At 38.4% G+C, this 23,711-nt stretch overlaps 1 protein-coding gene across 1 annotated transcript in view; it reads left to right on the top strand.

The window, feature by feature from the left end:
* Nucleotides 1–23,711, top strand: part of TMEM121 (transmembrane protein 121) — a 1,625,720-nt gene that overhangs the window by 603,207 nt on the left and 998,802 nt on the right. The window lies entirely within an intron of this gene.

Genomic DNA, 23,711 nt, shown 5'->3' on the forward strand with positions numbered 1-23,711 from the left:
ATGTGAAATATCAGCATCTTTAAAATATTTTTGCAACTGTAATCTGCAGGCTGTTCTTCAACAAACTACAAAACTTCACTTTTTAATGTCAGTTTTCTTTCTTTCTTTATTTTGGCAGATGGAGAACAGGGGTATCTCAGTACAGTGATATCCAGTGAAATGGAAACTAGTGTTTTTTGTTAAAAAATAGCTGCATAAACAAGCTGACATGAATACATTTAATTTCAAGACTGTTTACTGACCATGTCTTTCAGCTACTGCTATATTTGTTCATTCTGATAGAAATTATGATAGATAGCTCATTTTGCAAGCAAGGGCAGTAATGATCTGCACTGCAAGATTTTTGCTTAGAAAGCCAATGAATAAAAGCAGTGGATACAATGTATGAAAGAACTGTATAATATGTATTATAGTCATGTGGGATATGATCTGTTTACACAGAAATTCTATAAAGCTATTATTCGTAGGTGTCTGCTAAAGGAATAATGGATCATAAATATTGCTGCACTATTGTAATAAAGACATTGTGTTCTAATCTGTGTGCATAACAGAATGTCTTATTCAAATATGTGTCGAGTAGTTGAAACATTTGCCATCCATAATTTATATTCTGTAATCTTTTGAAAGCACTGAAGGACAACTTTGTAGGACTATATCCGCAATATTTCAATTTGGTTTGATTTATTCAGAAAATGATTTTGCATAATTAATAGTGTTAAAAGTGAACACGGTTGTCAATATTATGATGTTATATGAGAATCATTGTCATGAGCAGATATACAGCTGTATAATGCTAACCATTAAAGTGTGTGAATCTTTCTCAGTATGCACAGTGCAGGATAAAATTCTCAAATAAATGTAAAAAGTCTATCGATAGTACATGCTGTGTGGTACTATCATTAGCCATTTCCTGGACCATTTGGAATGTAGGTCTGGCATTTGATCATCTAAAAGCCATTAAACATGAACTATGCTTCTGTCTGGTTATGTAAATAAGTGGCAATCCATTCCTAAATTATTTTAATCTGTCTTTAACTTTGTTCACATCAGACATAATTGTTTAGATATGACTGGAAACATACTTACCAGAATTTTATTTTCAAGTATTCATTTCTTCATCCTATACTTTCTTGCTTTCCTAAACCAATAACTTCCCATGAATACTTTTGAAGTATATAAATTTTCATAGACTCCCAAGACTTTTGCCTCATACGTTTTTGTCTCTTTCTCATAAAAACTGTGGTTTTCTGACAAATCACTGAAGATTGAAATCTGTAAATAATGACATTAATTTAAGTTTCAGGCATCATATCATTAAAAAAAATGCAAGCTAATGCAAATCATGTTATACTAACAACTTTTTAGTTTAAAATCACACCTTTTAAAGTCAATCCCTACTTGTGGGCTTTTGTCCCCATTATTGTGGGCATTGTCCAGATAGGCTGCACTAAGATGTGAAGAGGTATGCCACCATTCCTGGGATGCATAAAGGTTACCACTGCATTCCTGGGATTCATAAAGGTTACCATTACATCCCTGGGATTCATAAAGGTTACCATTAAATTCCTGGGATTCATAAAGGTCACCACTACATTCCTGGGATTCATAAAGGTTTCCATTACATCCCTGGGATACTTAAAGGTTGCCACTACATTCCTGGGATTCATAAAGCTTACCATTACATTCCTGGTATTCATAAAAGTTACCATTACATTCCTGGGAAACTTAAAGGTTGCCACTACATTCCTGGGATTCATAAATGTTAGCATTACATTCCTGGAATTCATAAAGGTTACCACTGCATTCCTGGGAGTCATTAAAGTTACCATTACATTCCTGGGATTCTTAAAGGTTGCCACTAAATTCCTGGGATTCATAAAGTTTAACATTACATTCCTGGGAGTCATAAAGTTTACCATTACATTCCTGGGATTCTTAAAGGTTGCCACTTCATTACTGTGATTCTTAAAGGTTACCATTACATTCCTGGGATCCATAAAGGTTACCACTGCATTCTGGGGATTCATAAAGGTTACTATTACATTCCTGGGATTCTTAAACATTGTCACTACATTCCTGGGATTCATAAAGGTTACCATTACATTCCTGGGATTCATAAAGGTTGCAATTACATTCCTGGGATTCATAAAGATTACCATTACATTCCTGGGATTCTTAAAGGTTGCCACTACATTCCTGGGATTCATAAATATTACTATTACATTCCTGGGATTCATAAAGGTTACCATTACATTCCTGGGATTCTTAAAGGTTGCCACTACATTCCTGGGATTCATAAATGTTAGCATTACATTCCTGGGATTCTTAAAGGTTGCCACTACATTCCTGGGATTCATAAAGGTTACCATTACATTCCTGGGATTCATAAAGGTTATCACTGCATTCCTGGGATTCATAAAGGTTACCATTACATTCCTGGGATTCTTAAAAATTGCCACTACATTCCTGGGATTCTTAAAGGTTACCATTACATTCCTGGGATTCATAAAGGTTACCACTGCATTCCTTGGATTCATAAAGGTTACCATTACGTTCCTTTGATTCTTAAAGATTGCCACTACATTCCTGGCATTCATAACAGTTACCATTACATTCCTGGGATTCATACATTCCTGGGATTTTTAAAGGTTACCATTACATTCCTGGGATTCATAAAGGTTACCACTGCATTCCTGGGTTTCATAAAGGTTACCATTACTTTCCTGGGATCCTTGAAGGTTGCCACTGCATTCCTGGGATTCATAAATGTTAGCATTACATTCCTGGGATTTATAATGGTTACCATTACATTCCTGGGATTCTTAAAGGTTGCCACTGCATTCCTGGGATTCATGAAGGTTACTATTACATTCCTGGGATTCATAAAAGTTACCATTAAATTCCTGGGATTCTTAAAGGTTGCCACTGCATTCCTGGGATTCATAAAGGTTACCATTACATTCCTGGGATTCATAAAGTTTACCACTACATTCCTGGGATTCATAAAGGTTACCATTGCATTCCTGGGATTCTTAAAGATTTGCACTACATTCCTGGGATTCTTAAAGGTTACCATTAAATTCCCGGGATTCATAAAGGTTACCACTGCATTCCTTGGATCCTAAAGCTTACCATTATATTCCTGGGATTCTTAAAGGTTGCCACTACATTCCTGGCATTCATAACAGTTACCAATACATTCCTGGGATTCATAAAGGTTACCACTGCATTCCTGGGATTTATAAAGGTTACCATTACATTCCCAGGATTCTTAAAGGTTGCCACAATATTCCTGGCATTCTTAAAGGTTACCATTACATTCCTGGGATTCATAAAGGTTACCACTGCATTCCTGGGATTCATAAAGGTTACCATTACTTTCCTGGGATCCTTGAAGGTTGCCACTGCATTCCTGGGATTCATAAATGTTACCATTACATTCCTGGGATTTATAATGGTTACCATTACATTCCTGGTATTCTTAAAGGTTGCCACTGCATTCCTGGGATTCATAAAGGTTACCATTACATTCCTGGGATTCATAAAAGTTACCATTACATTCCTGGGATTCTTAAAGGTGGCCACTGCATTCCTGGGATTCATAAAGGTTACCATTACATTCCTGGGATTCATAAAGTTTACCACTACATTCCTGGGATTCATAAAGGTTACCATTACATTCCTGGGATTCTTAAAGATTTCCACTACATTCCTGGGATTCTTAATGGTTAACATTAAATTCCTGAGATTCATAAAGGTTACCACTGCATTCCTTGGAATCCTAAAGCTTACCAATATATTCCTGGGATTCTTAAAGGTTGCCACTACATTCCTGGCATTCATAACAGTTACCATTACATTCCCAGGATTCTTAAAGGTTGCCATTACATTCCTGGGATTCATAAAGGTTACCATTACATTCCTGGGATTCATAAAAGTTACCATTACATTCCTGGGATTCTTAAAGGTGGCCTCTGCATTCCTGGGATTCATAAAGGTTACCATTACATTCCTGGGATTCATAAAGTTTACCACTACATTCCTGGGATTCATAAAGGTTACCATTACATTCCTGGGATTCTTAAAGATTTCCACTACATTCCCGGGATTCTTAATGGTTAACATTAAATTCCTGGGATTCATAAAGGTTACCACTGCATTCCTTGGAATCCTAAAGCTTACCAATATATTCCTGGGATTCTTAAAGGTTGCCACTACATTCCTGGCATTCATAACAGTTACCATTACATTCCTGGGATTCATAAAGGTTACCATTACATTCCCAGGACTCTTAAAGGTTGCCACTATATTCCTGGGATTCTTAAAGGTTATCATTACATTCCTGGGATTCATAAAGGTTACCACTGCATTCCTGGGATTTATAAAGGTTAATATTACATTCCTGGGATTCTTAAAGGTTGCCACTACATTCCTGGGATTCATAAAGGTTACAATTACATTCTTGGGATTCATAAATGTTACCACTGCATTCCTGGAACTCATAATGGTTACCCTTACATTCCTGGGATTCTTAAAAGTTGCCACTACATTCCTGGGATTCCTAAAGGTTGCCATTACATTCCTGGGATTCATAAAGGTTACCACTGCATTCCTGGGATTCATAAATGTTACCATTACATTCCTGGGAATCTTAAAGGTTACCACTACATTCATGGGATTCATAAAGGTCACCATTACAATCCTTGGACTTTTAAAGGTTGTCACTATATTCCTGGGATTCATAAAGGTCACCATTACGTTCCTGGGATTCTTAAAGGTTGCCACTACATTCCTGAGATTCATAAAGATTACCATTACATTCCTGGGATTCTTAAAGGATACCACTACATTCCTGGGATTCATAAAGGTTGCCATTACATTCCTGGCATTCTTAAAGGTTACCATTACATTCCTGGGATTCATAAAGGTTACCACTGCATTGCATGGATTCATAAAGGTTACCATTACATTCCTTTGATTCTTAAATGTTGCCACTACATTCCTGGCATTCATAACAGTTACCGTTACATTTCTGGGATTCATAAAGGTTACCACTGCATTCCTGGGATTCATAAAGGTTACCATTGCATTCTCAGGATTCTTAAAGGTTGCCACTACATTCCTGGGATTTTTAAAGGTTACCATTACATTCCTGGAATTCATAAAGGTTACCACTGCATTCCTGGGATTCATAAAGGTTACCACTACTTTCCTGGGATCCTTGAACATTGCCACTGCATTCCTGGGATTCATAAATGTTACCATTACATTCCTGGGATTTATAATGGTTACCATTACATTATTGGGATTCTTAAAGGTTGCCACTGCATTCCTGGGATTCATAAAGGTTACCATTACATTCCTGGGATTCATAAAAGTTACCATTAAATTCCTGGGATTCTTAAAGGTTGCCACTGCATTCCTGGGATTCATAAAGGTTACCATTACATTCCTGGGATTCATAAAGTTTACCACTACATTCCTGGGATTTATAAAGGTTACCATTACATTCCTGGGATTCTTGAATATTTCCACTACATTCCTGGGATTCTTAATGGTTACCATTAAATTCCTGTGATTCATAAAGGTTACCACTGCATTCCTTGGAATCCTAATGCTTACCATTATATTCGTGGGATTCTTAAAGGTTGCCACTACATTCCTGGCATTCATAACAGTTACCATTACATTTCTGGGATTCATAAAGGTTACCACTGCATTCCTGGGATTTATAAAGGTTACCATTACATTCCCAGGATTCTTAAAGGTTGCCACTATATTCCTGGGATTCTTAAAGGTTACCATTATATTCCTGGGATTCATAAAGGTTACCACTGCATTCCTGGGATTCATAAAAGTTACCATTACATTCCTGGGAATCTTAAAGGTTACCACTACATTCATGGGATTCATAAAGGTCACCATTACAATCCTTGGATTCTTAAAGGTTGCCACTATATTCCTGGGATTCTTAAAGGTTACCTATATATTCCTGGGATTCATAAAGGTTACCACTGCATTCCTGGGATTCATAAAGGTTACCATTACATTCCTGGGATTCTTAAAGGTTGCCACTACATTCCTGGGATTCATAAAGCTTACAATTACATTCTTGGGATTCATAAATGTGACCACTGCATTCCTGGAATTCATAATGGTTACCCTTACATTCCTGGGATTCTTAAAGGTTGCGACTACATTCCTGGGATTCCTAAAGGTTGCCATTACATTCCTGGGATTCATAAAGGTTACCACTGCATTCCTGGGATTCATAAAAGTTACCATTACATTACTGGGAATCTTAAAGGTTACCACTACATTCATGGGATTCATAAAGGTCACCATTACAGTCCTTGGATTCTTAAAGGTTGCCACTATATTCCTGGGATTCATAAAGGTCACCATTACGTTCCTGGGATTCCTAAAGGTTGCCACTACATTCCTGAGATTCATAAAGGTTACCATTACATTCCTGGGATTCTTAAAGCTTACCACTACATTCCTGAGATTCATAAAGGTTGCCATTACATTCCTGGCATTCTTAAAGGTTACCATTACATTCCTGGGGTTCATAAAGGTTACCACTGAATTGCTTGGATTCATAAAGGTTACCATTACATTCCTTTGATTCTTAAAGGTTGCCACTACATTCCTGGCATTCATAACAGTTACTGTTACATTTCTGGGATTCATAAAGGTTACCACTGCATTCCTGGGAGTCATAAAGGTTACCATTGCATTCTCAGGATTCTTAAAGGTTGCCACTACATTCATGGGATTTTTAAAGGTTACCATTACATTCCTGGGATTCATAAAGGTTACCACTGCATTCCTGGGATTCATAAAGGTTACCATTACTTTCCTGGGATCCTTGAAGTTTGCCACTGCATTCCTGGGATTCATAAATGTTACCATTACATTCCTGGGATTTATAATGGTTACCATTACATTCCTGGGATTCTTAAACATTGCCACTGCATTCCTGGGATTCATAAAGGTTACCATTACATTCCTGGGATTCATAAAAGTTACCATTAAATTCCTGGGATTCTTAAAGGTTGCCACTGCATTCCTGGGATTCATAAAAGTTACCATTACATTCCTGGGATTCATAAAGTTTACCACTACATTCCTGGGATTCATAAAGGTTACCATTACATTCCTGGGATTCTTAAAGATTTCCACTACATTCCTGGGATTCTTAATGGTTACCATTAAATTCCTGGGATTCATAAAGGTTACCACTGCATTCCTTGGAATCCTAAAGCTTACCATTATATTCCTGGGATTCTTAAAGGTTACCACTACATTCCTGGCATTCATAACAGTTACCATTACATTCCTGGGATTCATAAAGGTTACCACTGCATTCCTGGGATTTATAAAGGTTACCATTACATTCCCAGGATTCTTAAAGGTTGCTACTATATTCCTGGGATTCTTAAAGGTTACCATTATATTCCTGGGATTCATAAAGGTTACCACTGCATTCCTGGGATTCATAAAGGTTACCATTACATTGCTGGGATTCTTAAAATTTGCCACTACATTCCTGGAATTCATAAAGGTTACAAGTACATTCTTGGGATTCATAAATGTGACCACTGCATTCCTGGAATTCATAATGGTTACCCTTACATTCCTGGGATTCTTAAAGGTTACCACTACATTCCTGGGATTCTTAAAGGTTGCCATTACATTCCTGGGATTCATAAAGGTTACCACTGCATTCCTGGGATTCATAAAAGTTACCATTACATTCCTGGGAATCTTAAAGGTTACCACTACATTCATGGGATTCATAAAGGTCACCATTACAATCCTTGGATTCTTAAAGGTTGCCACTATATTCCTGGGATTCATAAAGGCCACCATTACGTTCCTGGGATTCTTAAAGGTTGCCACTACATTCCTGAGATTCATAAAGGTTACCATTACATTCCTGGGATTCTTAAAGGTTACCACTACATTCCTGGGATTCATAAAGGTTGCCATTACATTCCTGGCATTCTTAAAGGTTACCATTACATTCCTGGGATTCATAAAGGTTACCACTGCATTCCTTGGATTCATAAAGGTTACCATTACATTCCTTTGATTCTTAAAGGTTGCCACTACATTCCTGGCATTCATAACAGTTACCGTTACATTTCTGGGATTCATAAAGGTTACCACTGCATTCCTGGGATTCATAAAGGTTACCATTGCATTCTCAGGATTCTTAAAGGTTACCACTACATTCCTGGGATTTTTAAAGGTTACCATTACATTCCTGGGATTCATAAAGGTTACCACTGCATTCCTGGGATTCATAAAGGTTACCATTACTTTCATGGGATCCTTGAAGGTTGCCATCGCATTCCTGGGGTTCATAGATATTACCATTACATTCCTGGTATTTATAATGGTTACCATTACATTCCTGGGATTCTTAAAGGTTGCCATCGCATTCCTGGGATTCATAAAGGTTACCATTACATTCCTGGGATTCTTAAAGATTACCATTACATTCCTGGGATTCATAAAGGTTGCCATTGCATTCCTGGGATTCATAAAGGTTACCACTGCATTCCTGGGATTCATAAAACTTACCATTACATTCCTGGGATTCTTAAAGATTACCACTACATTCCTGGGATTCATAAAGGTCACCATTACATTCCTGGGATTCTTAAAGGTTGCCACTATATTCCTTGGATTCATAAAGGTCACCATTACATTCCTGGGATGCTTAAAGTTTGCCACTACATTCTTGGGATTCATAAAGGTTACTATTACATTCCTGGGATTCTTAAAGTTTACCACTACATTCCAGGCATTCATAAATGTTACCATTACATTCCTGGGATTCTTAAAAGTTGCCATTACATTCCTGGGATTCATAAAGGTTACAATTACATTCCTGGGTTTCTTAAAGGTTGCCACTACATAACTGTGATTCATAAAGTTTACCACTGCATTCCTGCGATTCATAAAGGCTACCATTACATTCCTAGGATTCATAAAGGTTACCATCACATTCCTGGGATTCATGAAGTTTGCCACTGCATTCTTGGGATTCATAAAGGTTACCACTGCATACCTGGGATTCATAAAGGTTACCACTGCATTCCTGGGATTCATAAAGGTTGTCACTAAGTGTATATTTTCTGTATTCAGGAACATCTCTATCATACTGTTTGCACTGCTTATTCATTCAGAAAGGGTACACTAAGTATAGGCTTAATGGTATGAACCCCAGGTCATGTCTTTTCTAGAAATGTCAAGCTGTGTTCTCAAATCATCCTGATAGTGCTTTAATAGTATGTTGCTTAGAACTGATATAATAATTAATGGGAAAAGATCTGTTTAACATAAAAAAAACAATTTCCACATTCATATTTAGCTCAAGTTGAAGTGTTTTACATAAAATACAGCTTTGCACTTTAGTGTTCAGCGTTGATGTTATTTTTTTTTTAATTTATTCCACCATACTAAGTAGATTTTAAAGCCTACATTTGGCAGTTCGGAAAAATAAAATGTTGCAATTTTAATACTTGTATAAAACAAAATGGTTTAACATTTCAACAATTCTTCAAAATAATTGTAGCTTAGGTCAGGGATATGGCTTACAATAAAGTATTGATAAATCTCATCCTATCATAGGTGATCAAAGTAGCTCCAATTAAATTACAGCTGATTAAATTCACAAAGCCAAATAGAGCAGCATACAGAGATAAGGAGAGAGGCTGTTTAGGCAGAGGACAACTCCCCTGTACCCCATAGTCTTGATTCTTGACTCTCTTACTCTGAATTGATACAACCTTCAAGAAAAGGTAATATTTTGCTCTGCAGCAATTCAAGATTGTGGCAGTCCATGTCCCATTCTAAAACATAAATGTATAATAACACATCAGTGCTATTTATCTCAATTTGATGCTCCATTTGGCTTTTGTATTTGATCTGAACTGTCTGAAGCAGAACCATTTTTCAGAATTAAAGCAGAACCAGTAAATTCTTGTCACTAACCACATTTGTAAGATATCAAATGCCATTCCTACCATGGAGTCAGCATGGTAGTCCACAGATGTAGATGAGATTCAGACATTTCAATGAGAAAGGACTAAAAACTCTAAAGTCAAACCTCCTTATTTTTCTGCAGCATCATTCTATATTATGCTGGCATTAAATAAAGTACATGTCTATATGAATGTACTTGACTAGACAAGTGGACAAATTGCACATTTAGGAATTTATTTTTTTAAGAAAATGGTTCAGGATACAGTACTTGATTAATTAGATTCAGGATTGCTGTGTTATGAATGAACTGATAAACGCCTCCCCTTTTTGCTAATTTCTGAGAGAGAACAACTGCTTTCTCTCTCTGTTATGACAAATAAGAGTGGTTCCTAGTTTCATGTTGTCACCCTAATAGATTCATAAAATGGCTAGACGCTTCTGGGTAACAGGGCTTGTTTGAGGCATATAATGATATGAAGGCAGTACTTAACAGGTGTCATCAGTATAAACAGGCAGGTATTAATTTTGGGAGCTATATAGATGAGCCATTGGATGTAACCAATAACTATAGAAACAGATTTGAAATCCTTCCCATATCAGACCTGAAACTTTAAACGTGGGGCAATATATATATAGTAAGTCCAATCTCAGAGTATGTCCTTTAGTCTGAAGTACAGTGATCTTGGAGTCAGTATTTATATGTAAAAGGGGTATGGAAGATACAAACCCCCCCACATCAGGGGATGAATGGATGAACTCCTCTCAAAAAAAAAACAAAAAAAAAAACATTTTGAGGACTTAACACTGAGTGTCAGAATTAGCTGATATTCTTCTTATTCATATTATAATTATTATTATTATGATAATTATGATTTGGATTGCTTATTTTTGAAGTATAAGGGGTTGCAGGAATGGGTGTCATGTTTGTGATGGCATGGTGTCAAGGAACATTGGGACTGCATGTTAGTAGTAGTGACATTGAATTGAACTAATGTCCACAAGAGACTTAGATCATGGCTGGTCAAGCAGCATGACGCATTAGACCTTCATCATGTCCGACACACAATTAGTAAAGTCCTTTACCACATTCTAGCTATGACAGGAACTGGAGAAAAATGGTATTAAACCCAAGACCATTTTCCTGGGTGACTTTAACTACAGAACTATAGAATGGGAAACCTATACCACCACCCAGTAGTGTGCTAGCATAAAGACTCCTGGACTTTGTTAATACAAGTGGTCTGGAACAACTAGCCAGGGCATGCAGTAGGGGAAACAACATCCTGGACCTTGACCTTACTAATAAGGGGAGGCTTTCTTCATCCCTTTTGTATCATCATCATCATCATCATCATCATCAACACTACAGTTCAGATCATAAATCTGTTTCCCTCAAAATAAAATTGCAGTCCGAGACCCCAGTTGTTCCTGACATCTTTAGAAGTTTTCTCACTGCAAAATTAGTTCTAAGCAGCACCTTACAAGTTTTAAATCCCCTCAAACTCAAAGGTTTCTGCTGAATATTTATAAATGCACACTTATCCTATGCCAGCATGTCAACAACTGCACAGAAGATACAGCACCTGTAGGATCAAGCGTGATGCTAAACTCCAAAAGGAAATCTCCCCAGTGGAACCACATTATTAACAAGCTCAAAGAAAAAAGGAAGACCATTATGGCCATAAATAAGAAGCGTACTACAGCCACAAGCATTAAAATGAATAAGCAACTCAGGAAATTAACTGAAACCACATAAACCAAGTCTGAGGTAAAAATAGCCACCAAAACGATAACCACAAGGTGTTTTTTAGCTATGTTCACGATGTCAATAGCTCTATAAAGCAATGTGTTGAGCTGATTATGAATGATACTACTCATCCATCAAAGCTGAAAATACAGCTGCTGGCTAATAAATTCAGTTCCAGCTTTACCCCTCTATCAGCACATATTGTCTCATAAGAAATACCAGAAACTGATATACTCCCAGTCTATTATGTAGGGTCAGGTCCTAAAAGTGTTATCTAAGTTTAAAAATACTGCGCCTGTGGGTTCTGATAATATACCAGGATGTATTGTGAATAACGTACAGCACAATCTCACTATACCCCCAACAACATTGTTCAGAATTAGCCTCCATACATGCTTTGGACAGAGTAAATAGAGGACAGGAATAGGCATACCCTTGCAAAAGGAAAGGCCCTCCATTGACCCATAAGTCTGACCAGCTTCATGTGTAAACCCATGGAAAGATTTATCATGAAATTAATCAGTAAAGACATTGGGAACCTCCAAACACAAGACCTGTCCCAATTTGGTCATGCATATTCAACCTTGTGGACCTCCTCAATAAAGTCACCAAAGAAATGGATGAAAGTAAGATGGTACATACCACCTATCTACACCTGGCAAAGCTTTTGACCCAATACCCCATTCAGGCATAGTGGAGAAGCTAGTGAAGAAACTAGGAATAAACCCCAATGTCATAGGCTAGGGTGCCAACTGGCTCACAAGCAGGACACAGGAAATCAAGGCAGGGGATGCTACTTCCAAACAAAGACCAGTCACTAGTGGAGTCCTGCAGGACTCTGTTCTGGGACCTCTCCTGTTTGGCATCTACTTTTCATTATTAAAGGCAAACACTAAGGGTCTTTGACTGACTGAGTTTGTTGATGACTGCAAGTTAGGACAGTTATCAAATCCTCAAATGACTCAGTCATCCTGTGAGAAGGCTTATTCCAAAAAAATAACTGGTGCCAGAAGCACAGACTAAAACTAAATGCCAAAACCTGCATTATTGTCCCCTTTGGGAAACTGACTAACATGAGAAACTGCCACATTGATCTAGATGTAGGAATATATGCTGACAGTGACCTTACTTTTGACCAACACGTGTCCACTATGGAAAGAAAATCTTTCTGTATTGTGCAGCTTAGAAGGAAAGGGATAGCTTCTAGATCCAAAGATGATGTTGTTCACCTGTACTTAGCCCTCATCAGGCTAATCATTGAGTATAACGCTCCTTTTGGCATGCATCTGTCAAAGCACATGCAACAGCTGGAATACCCTCAGGGGTTCCAAACAAATAGAATACAGGGTCTACACATTTGTTCTACATGGACAACCTCAAATCCCTATCACTGTACCTTGCTTCTTACAGACTGCTAACAGGGCACCAGTGCCTGGCATAAAAAGCATCCACTGAAGCAAAAATAATGGACCTGCTTCACATGCACAAGACATATGGTACAAGAAACACTTGAGCCAGGAACCTAAACATTTTCTACAATATAAACAGCATGATTTGGAGAGAGAGATGAACATTTTTCAGGGGATACCACTGCTCTGGAACAGACTGCCCATCCAAGTAAAACAAAGCTCATCCCTGTTTCCATTCATGTGCAACTTGGATCTATGGATAGGCATTAATAAATGTACCCCAAAATTGCCCCTGCACCACTAATGAATAGTAGTAACACCTGAATGCTCTATCCCACAGCAGCATTCACTTTTACTTTTCTATGGCACAACCCCTGAAATCTTATGGGTAGTATATAAATATAGATCATAGCAAAGGACAAGGTAATTTTAATGCCATATGGGATAAATGACTAGGCTTCAAATGCCCCACAAAGGCAGACAGCCCAGTAGTCATATATGAACCTATGAAGGAGTATTGATTAAACACAGAAAGACCTAATCACATACGCAGCTAATGGCTCAACAGATCACAATACCCCATAAAACAAAGTCACCTAAATGCTATCTTTGAAATCTCCATTATATGAATGCTTCACCCTAACATATTCAAGTAATAATTTCATACTCTGTGAATCACAATGTAAAAAACCTAACCTAGAATAGAATTTAGTACCTTTGGTATTCTATCCCTCATATTGATTCCATCCTGGCCCTTCTATTTCTACTTAACTTAACTTATTAGATTTAAAAACAAATCTAAGTATTAGTCTCCTCTGAGATGCACGGTAGTGGTCAAAACAAAGTTTAAAAAAGACATTTTAAGAAAAATGCTCAAACCATTTTGCGCTCTTAAAAGTATTGCAGTTATGTTTTTGGTTTTCATTTTCTTGAAAATGAGATCTTCTCAGAGGACTACAGTATGTTCTAATATGCCCCAAAACACAAATGTAGTTTATATGTATTCATACTGAAACAATAGGTCCATTTTGCAATCTAAGCTTCTTAAAACCAATTCAGAAGGCTGACATTATAACAGAATGATATTTTGAATGTCAGAATAAGACAAAACTATATCTTTCTGGATGACACAACCCCCTTCCCCCCAAAATTTGTGTGATAAGAACAACCTGATCTGCTGCCAGCTTCAGAATTCTTCAAGGAAATGGGTATTATTTTTCAAGAACTTATACACTAACCTATAATCACCAGTGAGATCTGGAAAACAATCAGTAGCAAAAGTTTTTGGCATCTACACAACTATAATTACTTATCTTTTTTAATACATATATATTGCAGTTATCATTTTAAACAATCAAACAGTTAAAATTAGCTGTCATTTCAATATTTAAAAAATTGAGGAAGCAGTTATTTCTTTGTAATAAAAGTTAATATAATGAATACAGTAATTTGTAAATGTTGTTGAATGCGTATATTTTGAGGTGTTTATTTATAAAGACATAATCATTCATATATATTTATATATATATATATATATATATATATATATATATATATATATATATATATATAAAATATACGTGTGTGTGTGTGTGTGTGTATATATATATATATATATATATATATATATATATATATATGTGTGTGTGCTGTGTGTGCATATCTATATATAAATGGAACATCACAATCCAAATATCAACTAACCAATTCTAATAACTATACCTGAGATTAAGAAAAGCTCATCACTATGCAGAAAACTTAATGCCTTAGGCTTTTGTACTATGATAGGCTCAAGCAACCTGACTGTTCTCACACCACTGTTTTCTACTGGCAGTGGTTGTAAGATGGACACCCCTCACACCACCTGCTTATTGCATATACCATCTGCGAGATCATACTACAGTGGGGAAAAGGGCAAATTTCCTGATCCCTACTGTAATGCAATGTCAGTCAGAATGGTTTGACAGACTGAATTTTCGACCACAGTAAAAACATAAGCCTTTCTTCAAATAAGGGCGCTAGGCTATAAGAATGAATTACAAAGTGTACATCCTGGTGGCAAGCTGTTCCAATTATTTTAGGACTTTGATATGACCACAGTAAAAAGATAAGCCTTTCTTCCAATCAGGGTGCTATGCAATAACAATGAATTAGTGATATTTTTTCTAATATCCAGCTAGTTTGATCACGCAGGTTAAGGGACAGTGGTAAGTGTTCTCCACTCCAGAAGCCATGTTAGTCTTTTTTTAAGGGAAGTAATTCTCTGATGATGTACAGAGTGAGTTCCTAGTACTTGACAGGCTATTGTGCTGTGAAGATCTTTAGAAGCCTACAGTGATGGAAATATCAAATGATGAGATGAGGGACATCATGCCAGCAGATGGCCAATGCTCTTAACTGGCCCCCTGTCCTGAGGATCGTCAGAGGATGTCAATTTCCAGATGGCTTCATTCTGTGAACTCTAACACAGAACAAGGTTAAAGTCCTGGGAGTATTGTATACTAAGGATTTCCAGGATAGAGAAACTTTTGAACACTTGGCTGGTTAGTTGCAGGGCTGCTCATTGTCTATCGTTTCTAAACCGCCATACTATAGGAAAGGATGAGTGATATTTATTGAGAATCAAGGGAAAGAATGTTATAAAGAATAAAAACTAAGGTTTTTTTATGTGCATGCATGGATATTTACTGTTTTTTATGTGCTTATTGGGACAGAGACGTAGTTTCTGCATGTGTGACTGTAAGTTTCATGGCCTTAACTGCAAGAACTAGAACTAAGCTGTGTACTATTCAGAGATGGGGAGAATTTAGCTTTGTTGTTCTCCAGACAAACTACTTAGTAACTACAACCTAGACATTAGCTGCTTAGTATTTTTTCTTTTTCTGGAAAGGTTTTGAAACCTTAACCTAAACAAATTTTAAGTGAGAATTCCAGTTTTAAGGTATATGAATAACACTTATCTGTAAAGAGTATAGACAGACATATTTGTTCACTCAGAAAGTTTAAAACAGGACATTCACAGCATCTCTATACCTTATTGTACCATACTGAAGAGTGGAAAAAGACTACAGAGGCATAAGCCCGCACTATTTCAGTGCAAAGGTACTTACTGAAAATACACAGCTGTTTGGAAAAAGAGATTCTAACCAAATATGTGCACAGAGATGAAAGGTACAGAAAACTGTTAGCATACAAACAACCTTAGGACTCTAAAGGAAGGACAGTATGCATCAGGATGGAATGTTAGCCTCTCACCAAGACTAAGGGCAACAGTATAAAGTTTATTAGATTTTAAGCAAGCTGGTATACAGACTCCCAAGTTAGGTGGTACCCACAGGAAGAGCACCTACAAGCTTGGCTAAAGGAAGTGGAGTTTCCAAAGCTGACTGCAGAGCAGGGACATAGACATTGTGATCTACTAAGTGAGTGGGGAAATTCAGGAAGTTGTATGTTTGTCACTTTAAATAAGGCTCTATGGTGTGAAATCCTTGATGCAGAAATTTATAAGTCATTAGCACTGTGTGTCATACATACTATGTTTCACCTCACAAGCCCCTGCTTACCTTTATCAAGGGTACCAGAACTTGTCAGAGATTTGGGATGCATGGTTGGGCTTACAAAGGCCCATGTGGTCTTTAGCCTAGTAAACACCTATGAACCTAAAAGGGTTCCTTTATAAATAATAAGGGGCTGTTATCTAGTCCTCTTCAATAGGCATCACTGCAGTAATCCCTAGGACTGGTGAAGGATGTAACTTTAACATAACGAGAGATGCAATTATACAGCCAAACTGGAAGCTAAGCTGTCTCCACCCAAGACTGGAACAGACAGTCAAGAGGAGAAGGTTAACACTTGCACCACAACTCCAGCCGCTCACAGACCTACTAAAACAGCACTGGCAAAAAATACACATAAATAAACAAAATCATACTTGGAGACTCTAAATAAAAACCTGCAAAAGCATCAGAGACCTCCAAAGCAGACACCCAAACAACCTGCACTTCCCGTCACAAACCAAACAACACATAAAACATAAAATCAGTGTGCTGCACAATCACAGCCCTTAAGGCAAAATAACATACCCAACACACTAGTAATAGGTGACTCTATAGTCAGGCACACTGACGTCCCACTCACTCGGCTGGACAAGCAGAAGGTTTCTGTTAGCTGCCTGTCAGGAGCCAGAATCTGCCACATAACACAAGCACTCAGGTCACTCTAGAACAAGTACAAATATGACTCTGTCATTGTTCATGTTGGTGTGAATGACCTGAGATGTACCTCCCTGGACTACATGAAAAGAGACATGGAAGAGCTATCTGATCATGTAGCCCAGGCTGGTAGGACCCTGGCCCTGAGTAGCGTCCTGCCCTCACCAAGAATGAAACCTCAGTATAAAGAAAAAATTATCAATTTCAACAATTGGCTAAGCTTCTGGTGTCATCAAAGGGGATCCAGTGTCTGTCAGCCTGGGACAACATGCTTGACAAGCCACGTTGCTTCGCAAGAGACGGCTTGCACCTGTCACCCCTAGGCTTTCAAATATTGGCCAAAGCTCTTGCTGCCCCCATATTGCCTTTTTTAGGCAAGGCTCAAAAGTCAAACCCACCTCCGTAAACAGCACAATTAAAGAAAAACTGACGGTTATGCTACGAAACGCCAGGAGTTTAAATCTCAAAATGCACACGCTCAAAGCATTCCTCAGTATGGAGAACATCGACATCTGTGCATTAACTGAAACCTGGTTCAAGGCTCCAGAGAGCACCCCAGCACTACTGGGCTACAACTCATACCACACGTTTCGGCCACAAAACATGGACTGAAACACAAAAGGAGGGGGTGTATCCATATCCATCCAGGATACCTACACCTCCAGGTTAGTGGCGCAGCATGATACCTCTGAGATCATCCATGTGCAAGTAATGTTGGGCAAATCTACAGTGCAAATTATGGCCTGCTACAGATCACCCTCCATGACCCAGGGCCTCCACTCCACCTTTCTGCAGACACTGGAAAACATGAAGGTCCTACCAAACACCCTGATATTGGGCAATTTCAATTACCCTACCATTCACTGGGAAAACTACTCGAGTAAGCACTTCCCGGAATTCATCAACTCAAATGCCCTGGATCAGCTGGTAAACTCCCCTACCAGAGGTGAAAAATTATTTGACCTGGTCATCACCAACATGGGCCACAGGTGTTCCACACTGGAGGTCAAACCGTCACTGGTTAGATCAGACCATAAACTAATCACTCTGCACGTCCACACCCCACCACCACCCCCAACTAAGGAAACCACATTAAAAAACTTATCTAAAGCAAACTTCACCTTACTTAAGACAGAGGTGGTAAGTTTCACAGCTCCCACGCTAAAGGATAACGCTGCCCAAGATGCAGAAACCTTTACAAATGCACTCTATGAGCACCTACAAGGATGCATGGATCATGACATCCCTAGCCAAACCAAGACTCACTCCTCTAAGAGAAGGAAACCAGTTTGGTGTACCCCTGCAATAAACAGGCTATACAATAGAAGGAGGAAACTAGTTCAGAAAAAAAGCAAATCCCAAGAAGGAAAGACATCCCTGATCAGTATCAGTAAAAAACTGAGGTCCCTCATGAAATCATCCAAGGCTAACTTCGAAAGAAAAATAGCCAAGGATTCAAAAGATCACCACAAAGCCTTCTTTAGCTATGTTAAGAATCTAAGTGGCAACTCACAGATATGCACTGAACTAGTGCTAAATAGCACAAAATATACTGAACCTACTAATATTGCCAACATCCTGGCAGATAGATTCAGTGCAAACTTCAGCCCCCTCTCACCTCCAAAAGGGTCCACAACAATAACGGAAAAGTGTAGTGTCCCAAAAATCACAGCTGCACAGGTGAAAATAGCCCTTTCAAAAGCCAAAAACACAGCGTCAATGGGACCAGATGGTGTCCCAGGCTGTGTCTTTCATGAACTACAGAATGAGCTAGCCCCCCACCTAAACACTATGTTCAACCTCAGCCTCTCCACAGGCTATGTGCCATAGAATGGCACACAGAAATAATTATTCCTCTCCACAAAGGAGGGAACACAAGTGACCCTGGTAACTATCACCCCATAAGCCTGACTAGCCTAGTCTGCAATGGAGCGCATCATCATGGAACTCATTAACAAAGACATTAGGAACCTACAAACACTTGACCCGACCCAGTTCGGCTTTGTTAAGGGCAGATCCTGTCTACTAAACCTGTCTGACTTCTTCGAGACAGTCACCAAGGCCATAGACGAGGGGAAAGGTGGTTCACACAGCCTACCTTGACCTCGCCAAGGCTTTCGACACCATTCCCCACTCGGGTACTACAGAAAAACTCACCAGCCTGAACATAAACCCCTACGTCACAAGATGGGTTGCCAACTGGCTTACAGACAGAACTCACATGGTAAGAATAGCTGGCTCCAGGTCCAACTCTATACCAGTCACAAGTGGTGTCCCACATGGCTTGGTCCTGGGACCCCTACTGTTTGGCATATACTTCTCAGAAATACAGGCAAAAACAGGAGGACTATGGCTAACCAAGTTCGCCGATGACTGCAAACTGGGAGCCATAATTGACTCTCCGGCTGACACGGACATCCTCCAAAAGGACCTTACTGAGATGGACACCTGGTGTCAAAGTCATGGCCTCAAGCTAAATGCCAAAAAATGCATAGTCAACCCATTTGGGAAAAACAAAACACCCACAAATTACCACATAGGTGACAGCCCCCTTAATACAGTAGAGGTAATAAGAGATCTGGGGACCCAGGTAGATAGCAATCTCTCCTTTGACAATCATATTGCCAAAGTAGTTATGAAATCCTTCTATGTGGCCCATCTAATTATTCACATCTAGAAATAAAGAGGTTATAGTGCCCCTCTACTCATCACTCATTAGACCCATTATAGAGTACAATGCATGGATAAGACTCTTTGTACCAAAAGGCAGCGTCCAGTCTGGTGGAACAAGATAGAGCAAAAAAATTTAAAGGTAAGGACACCCTTGATCACACTATAAAAAAAAAAATAAGAGCTCAAATCATCCAAAGCAAATTTCAAGAGAAAAAGCTAAAGACTCAAAGACCAATCATAAGGCCTTCTTTAGCTATTATGTAGAAAAGGAAACGTTCAAAATGATGTAAGAATACTGATCTACAGACATTTGCCAACATACTGGCTGCCAGGGTTCAGTGCCTTCTCCCCCCCAAACCCAAGAGAGATATATCCCCAAACATCATAATGGACCTCATAAATAAAGACATAGGGAATTTTTCAGACTGATGGTATCATTGAAAACTCATCAGCTTAAATGTTAACCCATACATCACAAAGATGGGTTTAAACTGGTGGAGTGACAGAAACCCACAGGGTCAGAGTTGCTGGCGCCATGTCAGGACTCAAAGCCCTGTCACAAGTGTTGATATCCTTCAGAAGGGTCTCACAGAAACGGACTAGCTACCAAATAGGTGCAATCCACTGAAGCACAGAAGAGTTATCAGGGACCTGGGGACCCAGGTTGTTGAGTAGTCTGTCATTCGACACCCATGTAACTAAAGTAGTTAGGAAGTCCCTTCTACATTGCCCCACCTTATCATGAAGGGATTCTCATCTAATCAGGAGGTCTTCGAATGTATCTGACCCGACACTTGCAGCAGCTGGAGAGGCCACAAAAGTTCCTCACCAAAGGGGGGTCTCAAAATCTGTCCTATGCTGCCCGACTGAAAAGAAAGAAGCTCTATTCAGTCGCAACCTATGTCCCATTTGGGATGTACCTCACAAGACACTTCTAACAGCTGGAAAGACCACAAAAGTACCTCACCAAGAGGATTACTGGTCTCAAACATATGTCGGTTGTAACATTTTCATGCTTGCATTAGCACAACTTTGGAAGAAATTACTTCTTTCTTTTTGTTGAATTTTGAGTGATGAGTTTGATGCATTATACTTTGTTATAAACATTGCTCATGACTTTTTCTTGTTATGATATATGCGTATGTGGTTGGCATGAAAACAAAGTGTTTGCATGCAAAAACATAAAAGTCACTCCCTAGGAGTGAAAGAATAACAGGGTATACTAATGGGTGTGGCATCAAAAAATGTGATTCAGAGACAGGTATAGCCAAAATGAGAAAGATCTCATTATCAGCTTATTACCATGTCCCTGAACTGAACACTACTGCTATCAGACCCAACAATGCTAGCATTCTCTCTTGTGGCCTATGCATCTTGTTAGCAAAGGCACCACCAAATGCATACACATTCAGACAGCTATTCATATACACATAAATTCATGCAGCCTAATTCACGTCCCTAAAGAAACACACACATGACTGCATGCATGCACGCACCTAAAATCCCATTTCCCGTGCTGTCTTTCATATGCTTACCTGCACTATGAATGCTTTCGTAGCAGTGAATAGGTGACTGCAGTGTTTTTATCAAGGCCACTTTTTCCTCCTAAAGTAAAATTGTACTCAGCTGAGTGATTTACTGAATCACTCGGCTGAGCAAATTAGAACAACAGACATTTCTACAGGAGGGCACAAGGCTAATTAGTGTCCCAGAATGCCCCATCACCATGAGTAGTCATCCAAGGGACTGGTCTTCATTCTCAAGCTCCTACAAGTGGTAAACCTTAGTTTACAGCACTCTCTGAATTGAACAGGCTTAAAGCAATGTCTAATCCTTTCAAGCTAAGGCATCTGAATTGTGTTAGGCCTTTCAGAATCCCAGCTTCTGTTTCCCATTCAGAAGTACTGCCAGTACAGTTACTTAGAATTAACTGACACTGATTCATTTTGTCTTGTGAATTGTTTGTTTACTGCTTGTGCGACTATGGAGTTGGTTTATATATGTTTGAGGAAATGTGGGGGTGCACTTAAGTTTGAATTTTTCCCTGGGAAGAGTTCCTGATGAGTTTAACTTTGTAAACTGAGACCTCACTGAGTTGGATTGGGAAGAGACATAAGTGAAGCTACTCATAATTAAAAATTCATTGCAAATACACAGAAGATAAAGCCACTGAAATATAGAGTTGATGTAATACCTTTTATTGGACCAACAAAGGTTTTACAGTTGCTTGATTTTTTGGACTAAAAGGATTCATTTATCAGGAGTTAAGTTACTAATCTTAGATGCAGTGTTTTAATACCCACGTGTGCACAAAAAGGAAAGTACGTAATATTGTTCTCATCGGCTAAAAAGACACTTGAAAAATGTCAGCATATAGAAAAAAGTCTAGAGCTTAATATGACAAAATTAACTCACAGACAGTGAGAGAGAGAGAGAGAGAGTGTGTGTGTGTGTGTGTGTGTGTGTGTGTGTGTGTGTGTGTGTGTGTGTGTGTGTGTGTGTGTGATAGACAGAGAGAGATCTTAAAACGTTAGATCGGGTTATGGCCTGCCATAAAAACTAAAGGTTATCCCTGCTTTTTATGTCAGTCAGTGTTCATTTAGCAAAGAACACAGCTCAAACCATCTATTCTGACATTTATAGGAAAATAAGTCACAATCAAAATGTGCAAGAAGGTTAACTCCAGAGATGGAAAACAGGTTATAATTTAGAATTGGTTAGATTGTCTTAAAACAAATGTTTTGGTTAATGGAAAAAAGATTGCAGCAATGTTCAGGTCATAGTGATGTGTTATGAAAAAGGCACAGGTTGCCATGGTAAGATATTAACTGAGAATGTATGGATATTGTGTGCAATTAGTGTGCTCTAAGGTTGTGGTTAGTTAACTTTGTCAAAGAGAGAGAAAGGAAAATGTGCTGAAATGTCGGTTTAAAATTCTGACCGATACCTAGGAATGTCAGCAGGACTATGTACGGTTTTGATATACTGTTAAAATTTTCTTAATATTAAGGCCTTAATGGCTTTTAAGTTTATGACTAGTAGTGTTAAAACTAGAATGTTACTTTATATGGTAATAACTGCTGTCTTGTCATGAATAAAATGCATATGTTGACATTACATAAGCTCGAGAAACCTTTCAAGTAGTATTAACTTAATGAGGTACTCATAAATCATCATAAAACCATGCATTACCAGAACAGCAAATATTTGTTGATCTTCAGTACGCCTAATTTGTGTCCACTGTTAGTTGCTCAGATGGAGATGCTGCTTTTAAATTCTGTAATCTCATAAAACCAAGATCCAGTTTCAATCTGTCAGACTGAACAAGTGAATTAGTTTAATCTCATTATACTTTGTAAAGGTGTACCGAAATGTCCTGAAAGCACTATAAACGACAAGTCTGATACAAAATGATCAGACTGAGAAAATGTGTTGGTCTGTCATTCATTTTGTAGGTAACTGAGTATTCTAGCGTATTCTATGGGCATTCTATGGTGTTTCTCTCCTGTATAATCAACTGCTGGACTTTTCCTGCATTTGATCATAGAAATCACATTTTAAAACATGTATGTTCTGTGAAATTGTTATGCTGGAAGCAATGCACATCATCTGACATATTTTGCATCTTGAATGGTTGCAGGGTCTAGTTTCTTGACACGTGCTGGTTGTTTA

The sequence above is a fragment of the Protopterus annectens genome, chromosome 6.part0, assembly GCF_019279795.1.
Source record: "Protopterus annectens isolate FY-2018-M chromosome 6.part0, PAN1.0, whole genome shotgun sequence".
Lineage (NCBI taxonomy): Eukaryota > Metazoa > Chordata > Ceratodontiformes > Protopteridae > Protopterus > Protopterus annectens.